The 26564-nt window shown below is 34.5% G+C and overlaps 1 protein-coding gene across 1 annotated transcript in view; it reads right to left on the reverse strand.

Annotated features, from left to right (window-relative positions):
* Positions 1-26564, reverse strand: part of LOC120781348 (zinc finger protein 1-like) — a 53763-nt gene that overhangs the window by 26324 nt on the left and 875 nt on the right. The window lies entirely within an intron of this gene.

Genomic DNA, 26564 nt, shown 5'->3' on the forward strand with positions numbered 1-26564 from the left:
TACCGTTATCTAAGCAATTACGCCGAAATGGTCCGTTGCAAACGCTCATAAAATCGGGAAAATCAAACAGAAGAAAAGCGTATATTAATTCAAAAGCTACACGCCTCATACGCGCTCTCGCCTGGCAGCCGTCACAGGTGAGTGCGTGCGCACACATGAGCGGCGACTTGATAAGCCCATCAGCATAAAGTTGCAAGAATGCGAGGAGTGCGGATGGTTAAGCCAATTTGGCTGCTGCACGGTCTTGTCAGCGGTTAATCTCATTGTTTTGATTCGTTTCATGCGGCGTTTTTATGCCGTTATAATTTGACGCTGACGTTGCAAATGTTCGGTATCTTCAATTGTCATAGTTTCTTATTTACTTTAAGTTTTTTTTTTGTGGATATAGCTTAGGCAAATCCGCTCGACCGGCACATACGAACTCGCAGCAGTTCCAATTCCACGTTCCGGCCACATTCCGCTTGTTTGCCATATATTTTATTGGTGCGGGTTAACATAAAAAGCGCTCGTAAAGGTGCCAGTTTATTGGCCACATGGAGAAAAACGACTTCAGCAATGAGCTGTGAAGGCGATGGGCGCTGAAAGCAACACCAACAAACAACGAAATGCACGTACAGTGGGCGTAGCGGACAAGTGTCTCCAAGACAGCTGCGCGCGCGAAACGTGTGGAGGAGAACATGCGTTGCCCGCCTGGTAGGTTTAGCGCACGTCCGCCGCCAAATCTCTTGCGGCCATGTTCGACAAGCAACGGTATTTAGGAAAATTATGAGCGAAATAAAATTATTAAACAATGGACAGGCATAAAAGTATAAAATATATGTTTAAACAATTAAAAAGCGAGCGAACTTTTAAATAAACAAGTTGTTTCTGTCCTGATTTTGTTTTTGCTGTGCTCATTTATTGCTGTTGTTGTACAAGTAGCACACAAAAACAGTAAAAGCATAAATATGTTTTGGCTTTGTTGGTTTTGTTTTTGTATTTGCGGTTTTTCACCGAATGAAAATGACAAAAACGATAATTGAGTTTGACGTGAATATAATTGGTGCGAAGAAAGTGTAGTTTGTAAACGAAAAACTAGCACAACGAAGTCCCAAACTAATAAATAACAAATAACTGTGCTAGCTTTAATGGCTGAGAAATTTTCCAAAAATAATTGGAACGAGTTCAATGGCCATTTTAATGAATGGGAAGATTAATGAAATTATTTGAAGGGTCCTACCTAGTGTGATCGCCTAAAAAAGGTGATTTTTGGGTGTTTTTTAAAGGGTTTACATGGGTTTACGGGTTTCAAAAAATCGAATTTTTTATTGTCTTATTAAATCTTTAGAATATTTTTCTACGTTTTCAAGTTGATCCGAGTAATAGTTTCGGAGATACAGCCTTGAGAACTTGTGCGCTCGAGCGCTAGCTAGGCTAAGTGCACTGTCTTTAAATGTGTTTTTCTTGAATCTGAGTTTTTGAAGTCTGTTGGCAAGATTTCTCGAGAACTGAGATCTTCATGAAATTTTACACAGGTCTTTGGGATACAATTCTTAAAGATTTTGACAACGGACTTTTTTCGATTACAACTATTTGAAAAAAAAAAATGTCGCGAAATTTTAATTTATTTTTAAGAATGTCTGCCAAAAATCCATTTTTCAGTTTTTTTTCCTTTGCCCAAATTCTAAGTTTAGGTTTTAACTAAAACACGTATTTTTTCACTTTAGATGATCTTGTAAGGAGTTGTCTTGCCAACGTGGGCGCATCTTTTTTCCGAGTGGTCAACGGAAATGGCCGGGTTTAAAATATATATTTTTCAAAAATTTCAGAATTTCTTTGTTAATAGTGTATGTTTGTAACAATAAAAAATTTTAATAAAATATTTTATTTTTTATATGAAAAATATTTGTTGACAAAGACTGTTTTCTATCCGAGGAAACCCGAACGAACACAAACTAAAGGTTAAGTAGTGATTATTTATACAGCTTCTTCTTCTATAAAATTTTCATACACTGTCTAATTAACTTCTCAACTTAAGTGTAATAACTGATTTGGTTTTACAAAAGATTTATTGGCATATAAGCTCCAACCAAACCTAATGTTGGAACATAATTCTCCTTAGTGAGCTTACGGAGATGAAAGCCTGATGGCTTTTAAAACATTTTAGACGATCTAAGTATAAGTATAAAACTGCTTTAATCACGAGAGTGCAAAATTTTTGATTGCAAATTTCTATGGCACACTTCGTTAGAATTGGTACTCTTCAGCAAACTTCGGTATTCTGCGGTCACAAGAGCATACAAACTTGTACATACATAAGTACATTTGTGCATTTTTCATTGGATCATAAATTTCAATTATGTACGTCCAAATATTCCAAGACTTATCAATCATACTCAATTTATATGTATGTATCAACCAAAATTAGTATGTGTGAATGCGAGGAATTTGAAGAAACTTCAAACAAAGAACAAATAGAGGGTGAGAGGTATTCAAGCGCGTCTGCAAGCGGTGAATTAAGGGGCGTTTGACAATATCAATTGTAATATTTTATTAAAATTTTGTTTTTATAAATTGTTTAACAAACTATTATCACACTTTTGTTTTTTTATTATTTTCTTAATAAGTATTTTTTCCGAAATTTTATTTTCTCTCCTCCTTTAACTGTAAATTACACTTTTATTAGCTGATTTGACTGTATGTTTGTATGTAACTACATATGTATAGTTGTAAATTTGATGCAACAACAAATTACACAAACAAAATGATCGTTTAATAGTTATATAACTTTTTCATTTAGGCAACAACACTTTTTATTTCAAATTGATTGAGCTAAATGAACGGCTGACACACTTACACTTCGGCGCTACAAATTAAGGAAAAAATGAACGGTTAACTAAAAAAACAACAAACTACACCGGAATGTAAGCTTGTATGTGAATTGATGAAAAAAAATTAATAAAAAGCAGAAGTCACCACACTTCTTGCGCCGAAGCGGGAGCGTGGTGGACGGAGACAGGGCTGCAAACGACAAAATAGGTAAATCATCAAATGAAATATTCATTAAAGCGTTTTGTTAAATGATGACACGAGAAAAACGTGTGCGTGTGTCTGATATTATTATAACGGCACTTTATAGGCATATCAATACAAAGCCACTTTCAGTTCGCCTTTGAAGAATGCCAGCCAAAGTGCTAGTTGGGGATCTACATACACACATACATACACATGTACTACATGCATTACCTACATATATTTGTATTTATGAACATATGTATGTACAATAATTCTAAGTGTTTCAATATACATATGTTTGTATGTAGTTGTATACGAATTTATTTACGCGTGTGTTTTCATTTGATTGAAGAAAATTGTTTATAGCGTACGAGAAAATGTCATAAAGCGCAATGTGCCGGCAGCAATTAACCTGATTATGCAATTAAAAGCACCGCACACATTGCTTCGATGTGGTCTACTGACCGCAGCCGTCAGGCGACACGTGTTGCACAACAGCAAAAATCATGGCACATAGGTGAGTTCAGCGAGATGACTAGGAAAGTCCACAAGTCCAACTTCCCAGTTGAAAAAAATTATGCAAATTTTAATGGAATTTAGTGCGTTCGGTGTCACCCTGTATTAACTGTCACTACATTTTGCCACTTCCGTAAGTGACTGCACGACGTGCAAAAATGTTATTATCACAGGATCATCATGTGACAACACTAACGTGTGTGTGTAAATTTGAGTGTGGCATTCTCCATTCAGCGGTAAGCGCATAAATTGATTTCCTTGATTCGCTGTTTTCGCGAGTCAGGTCTCATGTGCTTGCTCAATAACGCTCAAATTGCCTTTGATGGAGGCCATAAATTATGGGGACTTAAGCGAAATGCTTAGAAAAAGAAAATCATAAGATTCAAAGATGACTAAGCAGAGAAGCGCTCTCTTCCTTTCTTTATTTTAAGTCCATTTTATAAAAAACAAAATAAATAAATAATGAAAAATAATAATATAAAAAATAATAAATAAAATAAAAATCAAAGAAATTAAAAAAAAAACAATAAAAAAATAAAATAAAAACTTTTAATATAATTCCATTTTATAAAAATAAAAAAATAAAAAATTTAAAAAAATTTAAAATAATAATTAAAAAAAAATTAAAATAAAATTAAATTAAATTAAAAATAAAAAAATCACTGTGTCACTGTATCGATTCCTTTTTGCTCTAATCCGAATTTATAATATTACTAATTGAACTAATTAATTGCAGTATAAAATTATTTTATATAATGATTACATTTTTAATTATTTATTTATTTATTTATTTTTTTCATGGCGCTCAGTATGGCTGGAGATAATCCAAACTATCGGAAGTTGTAAAACTAACCTCATCATTATCCACAATTACAAAAACAAATAAGAAAAATTAAATTTATTTCCATTCTCACAAATATTTAATTTTCCTAAATATTTATATAACAGCACCGCGGTAATTAATTACAAATACTCAATTATTACAAAGTAATGTTCGAATGATATTTATTCACCTGCTAAGTACTTTAGTCAAAAATCGAATATTGTGTACATTAACTGCAATTACAACAACAGCAACAACATAAGACCATATAACAAACACAATTACTGGCGAAACACATTAAATGGCAGCACAAAAACGCATTTGCATCAATATTCAAGTGCATGTGAAATTAAGCCATAAATTAAAGGACTTAATTACCGACATTACTATTGAAAATTAAAGCATTTGCATAAATAATCAAATAATAATGATTATGCCTTTTTTTCGTTGCATTCGCGCGATCGCTCGCTTTTGGTGCAGAAATGAAAAGTGGCGCACGCCGCCAAAGCAGCAGCAAAGCCAACACAGCTCACAACACCGACAACAACAAAAACAACAAACGAGGGAAGCAAATTCATGCGAAACTATTAGTAGTTTTGCGCAAAGAGTACATTTGCAAAAATTACACAAATAAAAGCAAATAAACAAAGTGCGCGCCACATAAGAGCGCCGTCGCATATATGTGTATGTGTGTGTGTGCGGAAAGCAGCAATGCATTTTCAGAATATGCATTTGAAAGGCGTAATTTGTTAAAAACTAATGGAACAGCAGCAACGCTTGAATTATTACAACTGATTGCCGGGCGCTTTAAGCACACACACACATATATACATATATCCATTGATGGGTGCGTGTGTGTGTGTGTAAACGGTGCAGTGGTTTGATTTATTGGCGCATAACTCATTGAGCTCCACCTTTGTGTTTATTTGTTTATTATTTATACGCTCGGGGCCATAAACAAAGCGGAAATTGCAATACCTGTGAGAAAAATGCGAATTGCTAGGTAGGCCTACGCTTTTATTACTACAAAAGCACCAACAACAAACAACAAACATGTGTAGATAAACAAGCGCTCAGCTCAATATGCACAATAACTTCCAGTGGGATAAATGACGGCGTGCGCACATCTGGGCGGCGGGTGTGAGAACGCCACCAGCGGCAAGGGGGCTCAATCAAAATAAACAACGCGCCTGTACAGGTTTGTAAGTGCATGCGGCACGTTGCTGGGTAGTGAGCAGTATTAGAACATGATATTGCACGTTCACGCGCTTCTAATGGGAAGGTGCCACAAGACATCAAACCATTTGAAGCTTCCTCAGTTGTTGTTATTGCTGGTGTTGTTTCGCTGTTTTTCTGTAGTTTTTTAGTTCACGCGTTGGGGCATTAGCGTTGTCGGAAATTGTCGCACATAATTCACCAATAAGGTGCGAATTGATATTTTGAAAAGCATTAGTACTTAAATACAAAAACAAAATGTGTGCTGCGAAGATGAAAGCGACACTGTCGGCGACGAAATAAGGTGCGCACAGTGGGTCGGTAAGCGCAAAATGTTGAGGAATTTGATACAACGAAATGTCTTGTTTTGCGCATTTGCAGTAGAAATTAATAAAATGACAAAAACTGACAAACAAGAAATATTTTTAAAAATTTATAAAATTGGAAAAAAATAAACAACAACAAAAATTCAAAAATTTTAAATTAATAAAAAAATTAATAAAATGAAAAGAAAATATTTCGAAAATTTATAAAATTAAAAAAAAAAAAAAATTTATAAATTTATTAAAACAAAAAATTCAAAAATCAAATTAAATTAAAAAAGTTTTTTTTGATTTTATAAATTTTTTTTTATCATATAAACTTTGAAATTATCATTTTCCAATTTTAAATATATTTAAAATAATATACATACATATGTGCATATATTTATAATTTGTTATAATTATATTAAATAAATTAGAGAATTGTCTGAATTTAAAATAAAACAAAAGAATTATGAAATATTAATTATTTTATTTTTAGACCTTTCGAAAAAGTTTTTGTCAAAAAAATAATGTTTTAGTTTACCATTGTTAAGGGGCATATGTAAGTACTTGTAACTAAAAAAAAACATTTTTTGTATAGGAAATTTTTTATAACTAAAAAAAAATAATGTAGTTTAGTAAAAGACGCTCAATTATAAAAAAAATTAAAATCTTTTGATCTTGTAGCCGACCTACAGGATAACTTTCGAAAAAAGGTGTGTGGCGGTGAGGAAAAATTTTCTGTTTAAAATAATGTCAAATGCAAAAACCAACAAAAAATATATTACAATACATAAATACAGGTAATGCTCGAAGAACTGGTCAAAATTTTGATGCTTGACCAAATTTTCTGTGAAAAATCTTAAACTTCAGAATGGCTTACAAATCAGAAATTGTATTCCTTCGATCATTACCTGAAAAATATATGCATCTATTAAGAACGTCAAGTCTGTCCGTCTAGCCGTTTCAGGAGAATTTTTTCTTAGGGACTCTGGAAACAGCAGTTCGAGATATACATACGTTCATATCTTCGAAATAATTTGTCAGATCAACTTCAAAAAATATTTTCAAATATTTGTACATACATACATTCGATATATGTATGTTATATGCGAAACAAAAAAAAAAACATTTTTTGAAAGTGGTTATAATCCTTAACATTAATAAGCAAGCTATGTGAGAAATATTTCTGAGGATATATGTACAATATTTCTGAGCAATCGCTGTTAAATCGACACACTGTGCGCCTACGCGAATCTTTCGCCTATACAAACACACACACACATTCTGCTTTGACAACTAGTTGATGGCATGGGAAAACTGTATGTATATTTATAGTTATTGCAGCAGGCAGCAGCGTTGCTCGTATTTCAGCGCAATAATTTAGTTAAATTGTTGTTGTTGCCTTTATAAATTGGCGCGTCTTTTGAGAATGCATAAATTTTGTTTGCTTAAATTTTTGCTTTGATTTCGCTTTTTACGAATTCTAACAAAAGAGAGCTTCTCCTCATTACGTGATGTTTCCCCCCCATTAATTCCTTGAGTTTTTCGCCGACTGAGGCAAATGCTGAATATCTCGCAGACTTTGTATTGTTAGACTTAAGCCATGCTATAATTCTTAACGAATTTATTATAATAGCTTTTACGAGCCAATAAAGGTGTGCGTGAAGAAATGTGATGTGGCGTAGGTGGGCGGGTGATGGCGCTGGCGGCGGTGACGCGCGGCTGTTTCACTCATATTTGCCTGCACGTCAAATCGGGCGGCGACGATAAATTCAAATAAAATAAACGAGAGCGTGTTATTATTTACGATTATGCGCCGTCGAACAGGTGAAAGGCAACAAAAATTAATTGTTGCACACAATAAAGTATATTTATGGATATTTTATTGTCATTGTTGTTGTTTCACGCTTTTTTTTTCTTTGATGGGCAACTCTGCCAAAGGTGACATTGAAATTTATTTTTGATGAGTTTAAGTTGGTGCAGCGGCAGCGGTGGCGACTTATGTTGTAAAATGTGTTGCACGAAGCGAAGAAGCGTGAATTTATTGTTCAAGGTGATTTGGATGATTTATCATAACGCTTTTACGATTTTCCTTCGGTAATGCTGTGCTTAACATGTCACTGCGGCGACACAAATACGCTGGAATGCAGGCCAAACCCTGCGCGCACACACGCACGGCTCTTGCCGCCATTCGCCTTATTTAGCAGAGAACTCCCGGAGACTATTAAAATGCATGCAGCCATTTCTGGTGGCGCAGAAAAACTGTTCACACAAAGTCACGGCGAAAAATGAAGCAGAAAACGCCGAACCATGTAAATGCCATGCTCACAAGAGCAACAACTAAACCAAGCACTAAATAGAAGAAAGCGACTAAAAACATGCAAAAATGTAATGAAAAAATCACGCTTGCAATGGGAAAGCAAGACGGTCGGCAACAGCGCCAACTGGTACGGCTCGAGACGCTGCCTCAGCCGCCGACACTCAGCTGCACCACAAAGGGCACAGAAATGTGCATTTTTCATGCAGAACGTCATGGATGCAGATTTCTATATTTAGCAAGCGAACGGCTGAGCACCAGCGTCAGATTGACTGCGTGATGCACCTTTTGAAAATGGAGCCGCTGGCGGACGCAATGTGGCTACCTAAAGTAAATGAGCAAATATGTTGCATGTAATTCAAGCATGCATGCACCAACATACAAGTGTGAATGTGTGTGTGTATGTGCAGGGAATGGACAGACTGCAGAATGACTGCGGCTGAACAGCGTGAGCGAGCGGAAAAACACGGTCAAGGGGACTGCGTCAAGGAGCGCTAGTGTCTAACTAAAGGCGTTTGTGCGCGGTGGCAAAGTACATGCAACAAATATACTAGGATGTTTGTATATGTGTCAGCGTGGTGAAATTGGAATACAATGTTGAACAATACTTATATGCATAGCTCTCCACATATGTGCTTGAAATTATGTACATAGCCATACATACATATGTATATACATATATAAGTGTGTACATGTGCGCTGACGATAATTGACTTTTCAGTGATGCCTTTAAGATTTCTCAAGCGGCGCACAGCGATCGCTTACCTAAGTCACCTTTCCGTTGCCCATTGTAAAGGTGGATTGCGGTGCCACTTGAGTGCCGCCATGTACGGCAAGCAGTTGAGCCGCATACATACATGCGTACTTAAAGGCACATTTGTAGGTGAGTTCGTGTGCGTATGTAATCTCAAGCGGTGCTATTGTGTCTCTAAATATAGCGCGTAGGCAGCAGCGAGGCATGAGTAAATACACAACTAATGCTCGGCTTTGACTGCGATTTGCCACAATGTACGAGTATTTGTTTTCATTGGCATTCGCCTTCATAAAAACAGCAGCAACACTTAAGACATATGCGTCTGTGTGTGTGTTTGTGTGTATTCACATGTGGGCCTTTGGAAACCCTCAATTACCTCCTACCTATGATTGTGCTATTGGAATGTCCAAATGCTAGGTAAATCATACCTACGCACATTAGTGGCCTCACATATGCATGTATGTACGATATGCATGTTTGTGCGTGTATGTGTGCACATATGCGACTCATGTGTTTGCACGCTCGTGGGAGTGTAATTTCTGTGTTTGAAGTGGCATTGTTGCTACACAAATGTAAAATGAGATAATCGGTTAATGTGTGCGCCTAGGTAATGGCCAACCACGATCGGCAGTAAGAAAGTTATTGAAGTGAGAGGATTTTTTCAAATTGACTGCTGTGGCTAATGAAGGCGTAGAGGTGCAAACAAATGCAAATACATGCATAATGTTGCTTTAAGGCACTTCATATAGGCAATAGTACCACCAAAATTTGCAGATTTTTTAATTGAAAAATTGTGGAATAAACATTTAAAATTTAATTCATAATGCCAAAAATTTATTATTTAATTAAAAAACGGAAATACATATAATTTATAATACCAAAAAATGGCTAATTAATTAAAAATCGGAAAAAAAATCTTTAATCCGAAAATTTAATTTTAAAATCAGTACTAAAAATTTATATTTTTGTTTTTTGTTTAAAAATTGGAGTAAAACACAAAACCATTTGTATTTTTACATATTTCTAATTGGAAGAAACTATAATCAAGAGTAATTTAATGAAAATAAGACAAGAAGAACTAAACAATTGATATTTAAAAAAAAATTCTTTTTCATAAGATAACCAAAATAATATGTGGATCACACAGTAAGAAAACTCAAAATAGTTTAAAAAACGTGTTTTTGCATTTTTAATTATAATTAATTTTAAACAAGTGACTAAACTCAAAATAATTTAAAAAATGCAATTTTGCACTTTTAATTAAAATTAATTAAAAAAAATAATTGTAAGTAAAAATTCCAAAAATCCATTTTTTTAAATTATTTTGAGTTTGCTTACTTATTAAAAAATTACTACAAAAAATTAATTATAATTATATAATTCAAAAAACTCATTTTTAAATTAATTAAAAAATTAATTATAATTAAAAATGCAAAAATTTTAAATTAATTATAATTAAAATGCAAATTTTTTTAATTAATTATAATTTTAATGCAAAACACATTTTTTTAATTATTTTGAGTTACTTAATTAATTATAATAATAATAAGATTTTCAATCCGAAATCTTTGATTAAAAATTATAAAATTATTTGTAATTAAGGTATTTTAAATTACAAAATAAAAAAGAAATTATTATTAATTGTTAATTAAATTATCTTCTTAATGTATTACTTGCAACGCTGCTACACCTACACATTTCATAGGACAAACATTCAGAAAAAATATCGCACTTGCGAAGGATCCTACTCCTCCCAACTTCATTGACACCTTCGAAATTATTAATAAATAATTTAATTACTATCTCCTAAATATATAGATATGTATGTATGTATAAGATATCCGCGAAAATACCTTTAAAAACTAAAAACAAACGAAAGCTCAACCAGAAGCTTTTGTGAGTGGGAAATAACTTCGTTAAAAACTCCAATAGTGTTAAATGTGTAAAAACTCTATTTGGCAAATAATAACGGTTGCAAAGCGGTATTTATTTTGGCATTTTCCGTCACAATTACAGTGCAATCGCATGAAATTTATTGCAATTGAGCCGAAACGCGCCAAACGAAGTGCGCCGGCAAGCAAACCACACACAGTGTGTGCAAAAAGTCAGCCAACGGCACGGCGTCTGCTCCTTTTCACTGGTCGAGTGAGTTCGTGTTTGTGTGTGTATGGGAGCAATGGAAATTGTTTACATGTTAATTCGGCTTTGCGCAAAAGCAACGCCGTGCACAATGGAAATTATGTGCAGAATCAGAAATGAAAGAATTCAAATAAAATAAACTTGCTCAATAGCAAACAAAATAAGTCAAATCAAACAAATACAAATAAATAAAAAACATAATAAAAGCAAAGCGAACAATTTTCGCCACATTTGTTAAGTGTTAAAAAGTCACTATTTTGGACTTGGGCCGCCCAGCTGCAACACATGTGTAGATATGCACGTGAATGTGCATATGTGTTGCTGCAGTCACATTTATGTATGTGTGTGTGTGCGTGTTTAACTGTTTCGGCTGCAATTATAAATACCCTTTGGGTAAAATTTTTTCGGCAGCCGCCAACAGCAGTGCACCTACAAAGGATTTCGGCTTTGAGTGAGTGCCGAAAAACACGTCAAATAAAAGCGAAAACAAGAACAACAATGCCAAAAAAGCAATTGGTATGTAAAATGAAATGGCTCTGTTCTGCCTTTGAGCGAACGGAGCAATTTCCAAAAAATGCGCTTTTTAAATAAATTCAACTGCATACCTCTATTTACATATATATAAATGTGTGTGAGTGTATGTTTTTGTTGTATTTTTATCAGCGCTACCACTGCCTGCATGCATATGCTGTGTGCCTACGATAGCCGAAAATAAACAAGAAATTAATAAAACACAACAACATAACAAATTTCAAGCCATTTCCACAGCACAATTGTTTCAAAGATAATTCCGTCCAACCGCCGCGCCGCGCCGCCCGAATACTCGTGCATACGCACAGCTACGAGTATATGTGTGCTTGTGTGTGCGAGCATATGCGCCAATTGTACAAAGGCCGCATTTTATTTAACAACTCCGGCGCAAAATAACGGCTGAAGCCAAATAAAATAAAATTAAAGTAATTACAACAAAAGAAATATTGGCAAACAATTTACCTTCAGCGAAAACGCAACAGCCAACCGACGAACCAAACCGATGGCGGCAACCACAGTAAGAAAAGTAAACAAAAATAATTTGCACAAAGAAATTGACACGCCGGCAGGCCAGGCCAGTGTGCGGCCACGTTGTAGCTGGGCGGTGGACAGTAAAAAGGGTGGTGGTGGTGGTGGCAGCAAATATCTGCAGTTGTGTGCATGTGTATGCGTGTAGGTGCTGCGGTTGCACTGCAACAAAAGCTACCTTTGTTATATGTACATATGTATGTGTAGATGAAGCTGTGTGTGTCCAACGGCAGCACGAAATTTACACCAAATTCATTTTCGGATTGTGCTCGCAATGAAAAAATAAAAATTAAATAATAAAAGGAATTTTTTAAAAAAAAAAAAGAGGTTTTTGCTGCGTGCTAGCCTTGCTGTGAGTTACATTGATTTATTAATCGCTTTTCTTTCGGCGGTTGGCCAAAGCTTTGCGATAGGCTACAGGATGCGCCCAAGCAGATACACCATGTTGCCGTGCAGGGAAGATGAAAAACGTTGCTAAGGTTACACGATCAGTATAATCGTCTATCTTGGAGCCAGCATTAACACACAACAAAGTCAGCGTCGAGATCCAACGCAGGATAACTCCTGCCAACAGATGCAACTTCGGACTGAGTAGGTAAGAAGTAAATTCAGCTGTACGAGATATATGATGGCATTGGCATAGTTCAACGAATTAAGATATAGCAGCGACGCTGGCTAGGTCATGTCGTCCGAATGGAAGAGAACACTTCGGCTCTGAGAGTATTCGATTCACTACTCTCCGGGGGAAGCAGAGGAAGAGGAAGACCTTCACTCCGTTGGAAAGACCACGTAGAGAAGGACTTGGCTAGACTTGGAATCTCCAATTAGCGACAAACAGCGAAAAGCAAGAACGACTGGCGTGTTGTTATAGAAGAAGGATCAATTTGATTACAGGGTATTGCTCTAGCAAAGTCAAAAAAGGTATCAGGCGCCAATAATAGTGGGAGAACAACAGTTTTTTTTTGGAAAAATAGTTCTATTATATAGGTTCTAGTTCAGGAATGGAAAACGCACTTAAAGGGTGTAACGGTACTAAAAAGCCTTCGTATGTCGAAATTCATCCTCATATGTACATATGTATGTGACTGCTTCCACATCAACCTTTGCGGCAAGTAGCAAAACTCAGTGTTATGCGGAAGGAGTTATGGACACCAGAGATTTTGGACTTATGAGAGTATAGTGCTTTTATATTGACAAATGTATGGATATTAAATGCGTATTTAATTTCTGTAAAATTGAGAAAACTCTCAATAGCTCAAATGAATTATACAAGGTCTGTCGCAAAAGAAACAGAACTTTTTAAATATAACTGTTTCTGCTGGCATCACCTATTGGTGGGTATATGAAGTAAAAAGTTTGATCTCTTATTGACATTTCGTAAAATTTTTAAGACAATTGGATAACTACAATCGATGTTATCGATCAAAAAGTGTTAAAGTTTAAGACAATTGGATAACTACAATCGATGTTATCGATCAAAAAGTGACAGCAGCTTTTGGTCAGCGGTCGTAAAATGCAAAGAGCAAATATTAAATTTTGTTTTAAACTTGGGAAAACGTTTAATAAAACATTTCAAATGATGAAAAAATGGTGATCAGTTCCTATCCCGTAGTAATGTGCATGAGTGGCTTAAGCGATTCCAAGAAGGTCGTGAGTCGTCTTCAGAAGTCAAAAATAAAGACAGTGCTGATTTGTTTTTGCGATTCCGAGGGCATTGTACACCGAGAGTTCGTCCTACCTAGCCAAGCGATTAATGCTGTGTTTTACCTTGGTCTTATGAAGCGTCTTTTGTCACGCATTCGTCGTGCTCGACCACAACACCGTGAGGCAGGGTCCTGGCGCCTGTTGCCCGATAATGCGCCGTGTAATCGGTCGACGCTTGTCTCTGATTTTTTGACAAAAAACTCGATATTAACCATTAATCACTCACCCTACTCACCTGATCTGGCACCTTGTGATTTTTACCTATTTGGAAAACTTCATTTGCCCATGAAAGGACACTGGTTTCATGACATTTCAGATATCCAAAAGGCGACGACCGATATTCTCAAGAGCATTCCGAAAAAGGAAACTACTTTGAATAAAAAAAATATAACTTTTTGAAAAATATTAATTTTTTGTTGTTTTTTTAACAGTCCTGTTTCTTTTGCGACAGACCTTGTATATACCGACCGATTTTCTATTAAACGCAAGGCATTTAAAAAATCGTAAAATTTAACAGGCACATCCGTCTTATATTTTGCGATACTTTCCGTTTCTCATTCATATTAGGAAAATATATTATAAACATATGGATGTATAGTATATGCGCCTGTGTACTTGAAATCGATGGCGCAAATCGGTGAAATCGAAAATGCACATCTATTAAAATGCGCGTCGCTCGCTGTCCCAAAGAGAATAGCCAAGAAACAACGCGGCGGAAGCTTCGTTGGGAAAAAGCAAAAGCAACAAACGAAGAACTAAAATAGCAAACCAGCAGGCGGCAGACGAAATTGGCAAAATTTCAAGCAAGCTTCCACTTGGCAGACGCTGGACGCTGCAGCTGCGGAAGGACAACAAGAACAACAACGTGAGAACCGAAAACCTTTTACTATCAATGAAAAGTTCAAACTTGTTAGCATAATTTCGATGTTGTTTGCCTTTGCCTACTTAAACATGAATGAACGGAAAACTGAAGAAAAGCAGTTTACCTTAAAGAAAACAAGCCACAAGCTTAACACGAACTAAAATCAAGGCGAGGGTTGGGGTAGGTAAATTAATTAGCAGCAAGAAAGATTGGTTTAAGATTAAACTATATTTGACTATCTAGTATCTAAATGGATGGAACCACTTGCGAACTAGGAACTATGGTGTATATATACGTTATTGTTTTTTTTGTGTTTCTTATATACTATGTATGTATGTAAGTACATGCACATACTGTAAGTCTTAGAGATGCACATTACTGCTCAAAGAGTAAATATTCGGCACCATTTTGTTGTTTAAGACTCATGCCTCATGGGCGAAGTGACAGCAGCAACAACAACAGTAAGAGCATAATTTTGCTCTTACAACAACAATGGTTATTAAACTGACAGTCAACGTCAACTAGCCGACAAACACTACAAATGATTAATTACCGATTTGCAGTCGCCAGGAACGAAGACACTGAGCCAGCTTTAAGGAATGCCACTAGAAGAAATTGTGAAGTAGAATCTTCAGAAATTAAAAGATGTTGGGCTGTTTCTAAGGCATAACGACTTTTTAAGGTGGTGTATTCTTAATGCTGGCTTCAAAAAATATTGAAACAAAATTAGTTGGAATTTGCAGAAAAAGATGCCTGTAGCCAAGTTATTGGGTTTCGAAGCATATTTTTGAAATTTCTACGAAAAACGGAAACCACATGTATAGCGAGTTCGTGGTTTTTTGACATAATCATTAAGTTAGCCATAAGACCATAAAAGGAGCCCACAGTTATTGAATTTTGTCAGTTAAAGGTTTATATGCAGTTAGAAGGCGGAAAAAGTGAATTTTCAAAAATTTTTTTCTGAAAAAACTTTTGAGTTTATTGATCCAAAAATTTGTACACATATTATGGTATCTTTTCACTGTCTTTTAAGACTTAGTATTAGTAAGAACATTTATTTGGAAAAGAACTGCAGCTGATCTGCGGGAGCTTCTTCAAAACAAGAAAGTTATTGAAATTTGTCAGTTAAAAAAGGTTTCTTGATGGATATGTATTAGAATTTCAAAAATATAAATATTTCAAAATTCACATACATATTTCCTTAATATTTAGGTATATTTGGTTGAGCAGCCATTGCTTTCAGCCGTCGCTAATTCAGCTGTTCCGCAGCTTCTAGAGCTTCGGAATTTTTTCGCCATGCTCCCATGTGTGCTCTGTGCTCAATGCCAACAGCGTAAAAACTATGAAAAATATCTTTTTGAAAAGTTATGAAAACTTGCAGCTAAATAATATTTTCATTAACAAAAGTATTAACAAGTCAACAAAATGTGAGATAAAAATACTGAAGCGGAAAATGGCGCACAAACACCGAAACGAATGAAAGAGCACGGCTACTTGCTTTCTGGTTTATAAGCGAAATAGTGATGACAATAAGCTAACGTGTTAAGCTTGATTTATGAGAATTGAAATAAGGAACATGGTGACCAACGGAAAAGAAATAACGTGCAAAGGTGTGGCCAGATTTTGAAAAAAAAAATTAAATTACGAAGACTTGATTTTAGAAAATGCAAAAAATAAATTTTTTTAATATTTTTGAATTAAAAAAAAATGTTTAAAAAAAAAAATTAATTGGGAGAAGCATTTTTGATTTTAGAAAATAAAAAAAATTTATTTTCAAAATATTTTTGACTTTAGAAAATAAAAAAAATATATTTTCAAAATATTTTTGGTTTTAGAAAATGTAAAAAATATATTACAATATTTTTCAACAAAAATTTGTACATATGTACTATATATACATATACCTACCACACATTTTTGATATTTTTAGTTTCAGAATTTTTCAAAATAATTTTGATTCATAAAAGTAGTAAATAAACTACTAATTTCTTTGTGTTACCTAGCCTTTGTTCCTAATTTATTTACAAATAAGCAGGCAAATTTTTAAAATATGGCGACGCTAAACTTGAACACGCGAGTGCATGTGTCTCCTATACTGCCTTGTGCGTCTGTGTGTGCTCAAAACATGTGCCCACTTAAGAGCCCCTCCGCATTATGGACGCCACAAATGTAAACCACGAAATACCTCTGGCTTTTGGCGAACATGTTTCTATAAACACGCTCGTATATGTATAAATAAGCTTGCATAGACGCCACTGGGTAACCCCCTTGAATCACAAAATTCTGATTTATTGTTGCTGTCGCGTACTATTTTGCGACACAAAGGTGTGTGTGTGTGCATGTGTTCTTGTAAGTGCTCATTTACATACAGACAGATGTGTATCACCTGTTTTCGTGTGTGCTTGCGGGCACCATTTTTCAAATCAAACGTCTACATAAATACATACAAACGCACAATGAAAATATGCACTGAAAACTTTCATAAATTTGTAACCAGTTCGACAAGCGCAATTAATTATCTTGCTTCAAAATAAACGGCGAAAGCGAAAACATGCAACATTTCAATGTTCCATCAATTCATTTTGTTTTCGTAAGGTGCGTCGCGTTCGCCTGCGTTCTCAGCTGTTTAACGCCGTCAAAATTAAATTAACTCAACGCAAGTTAACTTGTCACTTAATAATGAAATATTTAGTCGCGAAATATCTTGGCGTCAACAACAATTAAAATGAACATAGAAACGAAATTAACATGCGGCTACAGTGGGCGCTGGCTAACTAGAACTAATCGGAAGGTTTTGCGCGTTTCACTAAGCAAAGAAAGAGGTATACTTCGAATATAATAAAAAAATATATATTTTTACAAGTGCATTGATTTCATTTCATCAAGGAGGTTTTTGCACACTTTGCTCCACTGTACACCGCCACCCACACACCGCTCCAACCATCCGTCCAAAAATATGGCCCGTCACTGATTTTGACCTGTTTAACAAATTGAAAACGGCTCAGCATTTAGCCGATTGTACGGTTACACATTTGATCGATTACAACGTCAACAGCGGCTAAGTGCGTTCGCGCCTTTCGGGCAGCGCGTCGCCTGCTAAATCGCCTAACCAGCACAATGCCAAGCAACAACACTAATAATAAATTATATTTTTACGTATGAGAGGTGATTATCCTCATACACATATGTATAAATATACATATGTATACATGCGTATGTGCGTATGTATTGGTTGTGGGCAACCTGCAGCCATTTTTGTCTTCTGTCCTCAGCTGCCAGCTCAAGAGGCATTTGAAAAAGTGCCACAACAACTAAAGAATTAGCGAAGGATACAAGCGTCCGTCCGAGTTAACGCAATGTAGTTGACTTCTGCTGTTGCGTGGTGCTGAAGGCAGCGTGTGGACGTGCGCAATTAATCTGCTGGCGTTTGAGCAAAATTAATTGCGCTGGATTAAGGTGTTTGTAGCAAGTTTTTATATATTGTTTAAATTCAGCGTGTGCACAATTTTGAGAAAGTAATAATGGAATGAAATAAATGGTGGATTCTAGGAAAAAATTGTGTAAATAAAATTTGTAAAAAAATAAATAAAAATAAAATAAAATAAATAAAAATAAAAATAGAAATAAAATAAAAAAATAAAAAAAAATAAAATAAATAAAAAAAATTTAAAAAAATAAATAGACAAAAAAAATAAATGAAAAAAAATAGAAAAATAATAATTTCGTGTAAAAAGTGCACAGAAACACAAAAAACGAATAAAACAAAAATAATTTTCCACATTTATTTTAGTTTATTGCCAGCGACTGCTTTTAAAATTTTCTCACCACATTTCAACTATTTTTATATATTTTTTATGCTTTCCTATTTCTATGCATTTCAGCACTGGCTTCAGCGCCTATTATTCTCTCGACCAATAAGCATCATACACCTTTATGCATTTCATAAATTCGCTTGGAACGATAATTGCGCTGGCGGCGCTGCAGCGTCAAATTCAATTAACTGTGTGAATTTCCATTCGTGTCCAGTCGTGGCGAACGAATTGGAGTTGCCGAGCGCCCAAGCAGCGCACCTCCTTCGCACCTATGCTTATGTGTTTGCATGCATTTTTCATTATTTATATGCCTGCTTAGTATGTGTGTGTGTGTTTGTGCATTGTTGCAGCGCATTTAGTTCGCACCTTCAATTTGCTGGAATGAGTTTATCGCATTGACAGGTTTATGTTTTGTTTACGCTCAACTTCGACATAGCCATCAGCACACACACACACACATACACGCATATAATTAAACGCCAGCGGGTGTGTGCCACCTTCACTCGCCCCGCCGGTGCTTGCGTTTGTCAGTTAGTCAGTCGCACATGGCAATAATACCACCAATAATACCTAGGCACATATACACACACACATACAAATGTACAAGCTTTATTCGTTAGTGTGCGTGTGTGTGCAGCACTTGTTTGGCTTAATGGAAAATCGTATTAAATTTTCAATAATTACAAAACCATCTGAGCGCTGCGTGAGAGCACTTACCGTTGCTATTAAAACCACACACACATATACATACATATACACATATGTTTGTACACATTAAGCATATACATAAAGAAATATTATAAACAAATACGCTCGAAACGCACTCATACATCTTGTTAAGCGTTATTTGCTCTGATTGCTTGCTTTTCACCGCTTCGTGCCGTGCTTCCATCCTCGTGCAGCAAATATTTTTCAATTTATTGCTTTGATCACCATTATCTGCTCTCACATCTAATTTTTATGCTTTGCATGTGCTCCAGCGCTTCCACTTACATAAGCTATTTATTTATTTAAAATAAAATATTCAAAATAACTATTTTTTGCAAGGCGAAACAAATGGGCGGCGAATTTATGCTGTCGTTGATGTATTTTGTCTAAGTTTTAGTTTTTATAGAAAAAACATAAAACATATTGGCATACAGTGTAGACTGAGTGGAATATATCAATCATCTGGCGCCACGTGTGCGGCTTTTCGAAAGGAGAAATACGAAAAATAATTCTATTAAGTTCATTGCTAAGAAATATTAAGTTGTTGCTCCAAAGATTTTCATAACGCTGTGAAGGTTAGCGTGTTTGATTATGTGTTGCATGGTGTAGTGAATGGCGATTATTTAATTTACGAAATCTAAATTTATTATAATAAGCATACGTACTACTAAGAGTAAAAATTAGTAAGACTTTGTTCACAATTTTAAAATTCTTGTTTTCTTTTTCAATCTCCCAATACACTTGTGTCAACGCTTTCTTCAATCCTCGAAACAGTTGTTAAACTTAATTTCCGAAATAGCCTTTACGTCACGTTTAATGTTTTCATAAATTGACTCAAAACGTTTTTCCCCGTAGCGCTCGTTTGAGTTTGCTAAATAGTCGGAAGTCACACGGAGCTAAATCAGGCGAATACCGTGGTTGCCGCACCATATTGGTTGAAAATTTGGCGAAAAACTAACGAAAAATCAATGATGTTCCATTATCAAGGTGCAAAAACCCAGAGTTGTCGGCTCATAATTCCGACCTTTTTACGATTAGCTTCACACAAATGACGCACAACATTCAAATATTATTCGTTGTTGGCAGTTTGGTCGGTCGGAAGGAGTCGGAAAACAATCCACATATTTTTAATTTCTGACCATCTTTGAAGTGGTTTTTCGGCTTTGGCTCACCTTGGCTATGATATTCGGCCGAGTGATCGTCTTTTTCCGGGTCGTAAGCATAGATCTACGACTCATCGTCAGTAATAATACGTTTCATGACATCCTGTTATTCGGGAAGCGAAAAAATTTAGTGATTTTGGAAGCAATCGTGCTTTCACTTTTATTAGACCCAAATGATCTTTGAAAATGGTTTTTACTGATCCTTCTGATATTCTAAAGATGCCAGTAAGATCTCTAACTCTTAATCGTCGATTCTCAAGCATCAATTGCTTTACTTTATGAGAGGATCATCAGTTGATGCTGGCCGTCCATATAGGATCACTTGTCTACTTTTAATTTCTGAAAAGAACATTTTTGCGGAATATTTGGTATATATGTATGTATATATGAATGAATTCGTACTAGAACTTGATTTTTTATTTTCCAAAATTTAAAAGCCTTTGCTAATAGGCATTGAATAGTTTATTTTCATGTTATATTTAATATGAAAAAACCTTCGATTACTAAAAATTGTATCAAAGAAGTTTTCGGAAAACTGACTAAATGTTATCATCAATCATAGAATCGACCATTTTATCATAAAAATCCACCAATGTGTAGAAATATCAATGGCTCAGGCATGTCAGTAAGAGTGAATAGGAATAGATAAACCCTAATAAATCAATTGTTACGCGAATGCAAACGGGTTTAAAAGAAAAACGACAGAGAGCTAAAACAATAAATCGCTCACCTATTTTCCGGCGACACGAGTAATCACCGCATCGAGGACACAACAAACAGATTATGACAAGTGTTACCAAAACAACCACAAAAACAAAAAGCAAACAGAGCAAAGGTAGTAGGCAAACAACAACTCAACTGTTTGCAGGAACACAAAGCAAGGATGAGCGGACATTAGCAACGAGGCACAAATATGCATAGATTACAACAGGAGCACAAACACCAAAAGCAACAACACACATACTTGCTTGCCAAACGCGGATGAGCCATGTTTCTTGTTGTCTTTGCACTGACTTTTTAACAGGCCTGTCTGACCGCTGTCTGGTCATAAATTCAGGATTCCCCGCATTTCGGCTTATTTACCTTTTCGGTTGTCTGCCACTGTCTGCCAACAACTCCATTCACACATTTCAAACGGAAGCACAGGCAGTCCTGCTATTGACTCTACGTACACAGGTGTGCGCTGCGCTTGTCACGTGACACAATGCAAAGGTAGCATGTGTTCTTGCCACAGGACCCGCCGGTGTGTACCTGTTCGCGTGCGCATGACAAAACCCTCCGCAAGCCGTAATACACGCAAAGGTGTGACTATATACTGTCTATGCGCCATACTTATGTATGTGTGTGTTGTTGTTGTTTGAGCGCAATGAGGGTTAAAACCTGTTGGCTGGCTGGCTACCTGTCTGCAAGCCAGTGTTTGCGGCGCTCCGTCTTCTTGCCGTGGGTGCGGAAGGTTGCCGACGCAGGTGCGCTCTGTCTGTTTCCACTTGCGCCTGTGTGTGTGAGTGTCTTTGCTTGTGGTTTGACTTGTGTGGCTGCCTTTTGGCTTCGCAATTGGTAGGAGGTGCTACCAATGCCAATACAAAGGCAACACCTTGTATATGTGACTTCGCCATATACACACATACATGTACAAGAGTAAATGTTTGGTAATGTAACAAATTATACGGTTTAACAGGTTGTCGTGGCATGTCGGCAATGGCGCCTTGAATGATGGTGCCATTAATGGCTGCTTAAATGCTTAAACGCCGCTAAGGTGCGGATAATTTAAATAACAAAATGATTTTTTACCTCACACATACATACATGCACGCATACGTATGTGCGTTAATGTCGCAAATTGTCGCTGTTGAAAAAATAATGCATATTCTGTGACAATAACAATAAAAATTAACAATTTGCAGGCAATTTGCTTCGCTTTTTTCGGCGCCGACAAGCGTTGTTTTTGCATTGGCCGCGCTTTGTCAACGTTTGTGGCGGGTAAAAAGAAGTGAGAAGGCATTAAATGAAATTAGCCACATGGCTGCCAAAAGCAGCGCACACAAACGCACTGCTGGCGCATGTGTGTGAATGAATGGCATTCAATTGGCCAGTTCTATGAGGTGCAGCCCAAAAGCGCACACACATTCACACAATGCGAAGGAATACAAGCGCAAGTGCCATAAAATACTCAAACATTCATTTGTGCCGTTATGAGTATGCGTTCAAATGCTCAAAACAAAAAAAAAACATTCAAATGCGTTTTACTTGAAAATATATTTTTTCGTTAAAATACTAAAGCGGTCTCACACGAAATTTGGCCGAAAAAATCAAAAGCATTTTTATAATTTTTGATTTATACGCTTTTCAAAAATTAGCTAAATATGAAAAAATAATATCGACATAATTGCAGAAAATACATAAAGCAGTTTGCTAAATGAACTTTTTTTTATAAATATTAAAAAAAATCGCAGTAGAAAATATTAAAAAAAAAATAATAAATATTAAAAAATACTACTAAATAAATATTAAAAAAATTTATCTAATTATTTTTTAACTACAAGAACAGTTGTTGGTTTTGAAATACATATGTACATATGTATGTATATAATCATGGAAAAATTTTTCTCTCCTACATAAGTGGCGAAAATATTGCATAATAACAAGTTGTCGACATAATGGTACTTTGTTATAAATATATTTTTAATAAGAATATATAAATTCTAAAAAATATCAAAACAATTAAAAAAATATGTCTAACTAATTTTGGACCAAAACTATAGTTGTTAAAAATTGTCAGGTCATAATTGCAAAATGATAAAAAATTATAGAATTTTGTTATAAAAAATATTTTCCAAAAATATAAAAATTATAAAAAATGTCTCAATACAAAATATAAAAAAAAGTAATTATCCAATATTTTTAGTAAAACTTTTCGAAAATTTAGTTATGGAATATACGTATCTATATAAGTAAGTATGTATGTATGTTACTTGATGTAAAAGGTATGAACATATTACTTTAAAAATAATTTAATAATAAGGTAAAAAGTAATATTTAGAATATTTATTACGAGTAATAATTATTTAGGTAATTCAATACTTTGTTAACTTTCGAGTACGGCTAAAATAAAAATATATACATTTTTAATTCCGTAATATTCAAATAAACAAAACCAAGTTCTGCACACGTAAAAAATAATTTTCTAAACAATAAAATAAAGTTCGGTATTTAAATTGAAATCGAATAGTGAGATTTTTTAGCTTAATCCCAGTTTTAAATAAACTATGCTCTGAAAAATTCAGAAATATTTGTCCCAAAGTAGAGGAAAAGTACAAAAACAAAGAGCACAATTATAAATAACACAATTTTTAATAAAAAAAAATATTAAAACAAAATTTTTTAAAAGAAATTTTTAATAAAAACAAATTAATCACAAAAAATATAGAAAAATAAAATAAATTTTATGAAATTGTAACCACTTCATCAATTATAATAGAAACTCTCATTTAACAACACATTTTTCCGTACATTTCAACACCCCTATTCAGCTGTGACTACCACCTTGTGTCGATCATTCAAATTCACATAGGAAACCTTTGTGTTTTCCAATAAAGAAAACGACAGTTTCGCCTACAAACAAACATCCGTATCTTACTTGGCTGCAGTGTAAACAAATCTGCTTGCAAGGGGTATATTTTACATTACCGAGAACGAGTTGAAAGACCCGCCAACAACAACCAACAACCATGCCGAACAAAAAATAATTGTTTATAAATTCAATGATCTTTTGTTTACAAATAAAGTGTTTTCCAATTATTGTTTTCGGGGCTGCTCATGGTGATGTGCCCTTACTCGACTGATAATTTTGTTGAAGCAGCATTTAAGATGTTTATTATTATTATTTCTACTTTTTTCGAGAGTTATCGCATTGAGGTAACATTGTATGCCACCTAAAGATACGAACTTCTTCGCAGGGTAGTGTGTGTGTGTGTGGAACACTTTAGAGTACTCGCTTTTATGTGCAGGCGGTGTTGACAAAAGCGTGCTTGGCTCAAACTCAAACTCTTTGCATTGTTGTTCCTGGTTTTTTGTTGTTGTTTACCTCATAGTACGGAACAGCGCGTCTTTTTGCGAACGGTAATTTGATGCCTGCTGATCAGACGGTGAATTTGTGTGTTTGTGTTACGTTTCTCCTACGGTTTAAGGTGAATTTTTCGTATATGCAATCAAGCACACATACATACATACATGCATATGTATAGTATGTACGTCGAGTATGATTTTGGTTATTTTGTATGTAATGTGCGGTTGTGTATGTTTTAAATGTAGTATACTGATCGGCCGCTTGGAGTCTTTGTATATTTGAGGCTCAGCGCAGGCTTTAAGGACCACACATCGGGTAGTGGTGATCTTGAAAAAACATACGTACATATTGTATGTATGTATTTATGTTCATAATATGCATTTGAGTATCTGTATAATTAACATAAGCGACGTGCTTTTATTTTTGTTAATTTGAGCCGCAAGTGATTGGCCGAATTATTAGGAATCACTGATGACTAATGCCTACAGTGCAAACTACTTGGGCGCTGAGCTCATAAATTTACGAAATAAATATATTTGTTTATATGCAATTTTATAAATATGATTAGGTGTTTTTTTGCAATAATAAAAAAATGTATACAAAAGTTTAAGGAACTGATTAATTCACTTGAGAAGTAAAATTGGTTGCATAATGTATTTTCTATTTTATATTTGCGAGTGGTTGGAAGAGAAAATAGGCAAAACATTTAAATTTAAGTAACCATTAAATCGGAAATTCTTCATACATATGTATGTTTGAATTTGGGAGACTTCCTTTGAAATAAGTATTTTCAATTTGATATTTCATATAGTGATGAATCGAACAGTGTCTTTTTTTGAATGCAACTGGCTAACTTGTGGGCTTGCGTTTTCCATTGAAGAAGAAATTAACCAGTGAATAATTGTTTTTGCTTTGTTGACAGGAAATGGGTTATACTGCAAAAGTACTCACACTTTGTACCTTACTTAAGCTGTGTAAGTAAATCTGATAAGCAACAGGGGGAATTTTCATAAGCAGCACAAACACATCAACAAAAAAATATACTACTACAAAATATATAAGTAATAGCTGATAAAATATTTGCAATAAAATGCATTAGAAAGAAATAAATAATAATAAATATTTAGTATATATACATGTGTGTGTGTGAATGTATAAAATTGATTTAATGGTTCTTGAGAATTATGAATGAATCGGCTGTCGGCAAATGCTAATGAATGTTTACGTCTAAATTAGCGAAGAAAAAATCACTACTAAAAGTGATAGACCATTTGATTGTCGGCGCAAATGTTGCACTGCAGCTTGGGTTATATAAAGTTCAATATAAATGCTAAAAGGTCTGTTGATAACAGGGTTTAGAAAAATAAGTAAAAGTTAAGAAAATAACATAAAATGTGCATATTTTGCAAAATCTTGACAATAATATTTATTACTCAGTAAAAATAACCGGAAGAAAACAGGAAAAATTCACCGCAGAAAATAAGAAATAGTTATGTAATAAAATGAAGTTAATAATGAATGCATGTGTGAAGTGTATTTGGCTTTTATGAATAAAGTTTAGGTACGAAAACTGGGTAACAAGTTATGATCACGAAGTCAAGCGATTTATTTTGGTTTACTGGTTAATTAGATGCCACAAGTGGAAAGCAAATTTAATAAAAAAAAAAAAATGAAAAAATATAAAAAAAATATAAAAAATTTAAAAAATATAAAAAAAAATTTAAAATAAATATAAAAAAATATAAAAAAAAAATATAAAAAAAAAATATAAAAAAAAATATAAAAAAAAATAAAAAATATAAAAGAAAATATAAAAAAATATAAAAAAAAATTAAAAATAAACAGAAAAACAGAAAAATATAAAAATTAAAAAATAAACAGAAAATATAATAAAAATAATAATAATAACGAAAAAAATACAATTTTCCAACAATTTTTTTTGTATAAAAATTCTACAATATTTTCATATAAACAGACACGGCTTGACAAAATGTCTCATTATTCTATATCAGAATTCTGCTTTTCGAGTATACGCGATTTGTTATAAGAACAAACTGTTAAAAGTAGTTTAGTCGTTTACTAATCACACTCCCAATAATCTAAAATCTAGTAGCAAGTTTTCGC

Source organism: Bactrocera tryoni, unplaced genomic scaffold (genome assembly GCF_016617805.1).
Source record: "Bactrocera tryoni isolate S06 unplaced genomic scaffold, CSIRO_BtryS06_freeze2 scaffold_64, whole genome shotgun sequence".
Taxonomy (NCBI): Eukaryota; Metazoa; Arthropoda; class Insecta; order Diptera; family Tephritidae; genus Bactrocera; species Bactrocera tryoni.